This window comes from Tyto alba, unplaced genomic scaffold (assembly GCF_018691265.1).
Source record: "Tyto alba isolate M040663 unplaced genomic scaffold, T.alba_DEE_v4.0 Super-Scaffold_26, whole genome shotgun sequence".
Lineage (NCBI taxonomy): Eukaryota > Metazoa > Chordata > Aves > Strigiformes > Tytonidae > Tyto > Tyto alba.
Window position 1 is genome coordinate 508,974 of NW_024881300.1, and position 1,787 is coordinate 510,760.

Sequence of the window (1,787 nt, forward strand, 5' to 3'; positions counted from 1 at the left end):
CTGGCAACGGCGGCGGGGCGGGGCACGGAGGGGTGCGGGACACGGGGACGGGGGCGCGGAGGGCAGGGGATGTGGTGGGACAGGGGACCACGGGGGGACGGGGGGACAGGGGGGCATAGGGATGGGGCATAGGTGACACAGGGATGGGGGGGTATGGGGACATGAGGGGACATGGGGGCGAGATGGGACATGGGACACGGGGACCTGGGCGGACACACTACATGCGACACAGGTGATGGGGACATACAGGGACAGGGGGCATGGGGAGACACGGGGAGGGGGGGCACAGGAACACAGAGGGACGTGGGGACACGGACGGGGGCATGAGGGGATACAGGGGCACAGGGACAGGGGACACGAGGACACAGGTGGACATGGGACATGGCACAGGACATGGGACACAAGACATCGGGGGACATGGGGAATGGAGGGATGCGGGGACAGGGGGCACGGGACATGTGGGCACACGGGGACAGGGGGATGGGGGGACACGGCACAGGGACACACAGACGTGCACATATGGATACACATGGGGCGTCACGTACATGCGCACACACACATGTGCACACACACCTGGACACACGCGCACGTACACACTGAGACGAGGTCACACATGCGCGCACGCACACACGCAGCTCAGGCCCTGCTTCCCCACCCACGCGGGGGTCCCAGGGGGTCCTGTACGCCTCTGACGTGAGAGAAGGGTGCTGCTGGAAGGGCATGGGGGGAGCCAGCTGGCCTCTGCCCGAGGTGCTGCAGCCCAGGGGGGTCCCAGAGCCCCCAGTGAGGCATGTGCAGTGCAAACGCATCTGCAGGGGGTTGGCCAGAGTGACACAGGGTTGCGATGCCGAAGGGGGAACCCTGGGTTCCTGGGGTGTGCGTCGCTCCTGCTCTTGGGGTGCCTGCTACCAGAAGGTCCTGGCAAGGTGCTGCCTCCTGGCTCCTCCTTGCCAGACATGCCAGGCAGGATCCGGCCCGTCAGCTGGATGGTGAAGCTGGGATTCAGGCAAACACCGGCCTCCCCCTCACATTTGGGATGGTGGGAGTTCCTCTGCCTGTGATGCTGCAATCTTCCTCTTAGAGACTCTGTTTTATTACAGTCTGGCTGTAAAACTGCAAGGAACAGTAGCACCACTCCTGAAGGCACCTGCCACCACAGGCATGCCTAATTTCAGGAGCTTTGTGGAGGTGTGAAGCATCATTCCTAAGTGTCCTTGTTGCTGGACCCAGACCATGGCACAGTGATGTGCTCTGACTTCCCTGTACTGGATGCTCAGGACCAACGGCGGTGGGTGGCAGGTCTGTTTAAATGTGCATCTCTCCCCCAAAACTTGATGATGTGGCCAGTGATGCATCCCCACAGCTTTTCTGGGATGAGGGATGCAAGTCAACCTAATTATATAAACTGAAGAAAAAATCAATGCCCTGGCAATGCCAGTCCTATTTCTGGCCAGAACATGTCAAAACTCATCTTCAAACCACATCTTGAGTCATAACTGCATCTGATCCATGGGAGGATTCCTGGCCTTCTCAAGGAACCCCTCATTGCAGGATCTTCATCACATACAGAACTCAATGCCAGAAATCAAGCATTCTGAGATGAGGAGTTGGGGACAGCACATATGTGACACAGCCTGGAGGTCCTCTTTGCATGCAGGGTGGGACGGGTAGCCCATAAAAAAGCTTAACATGCGGTCATGAATTAAAAGCTGTGTTAAAAGCAGTGCTTGTGTGAGCTGGGTGATTAAGACCACAGAGGTAATTGTAACACCAGACTGTCGGTCTCT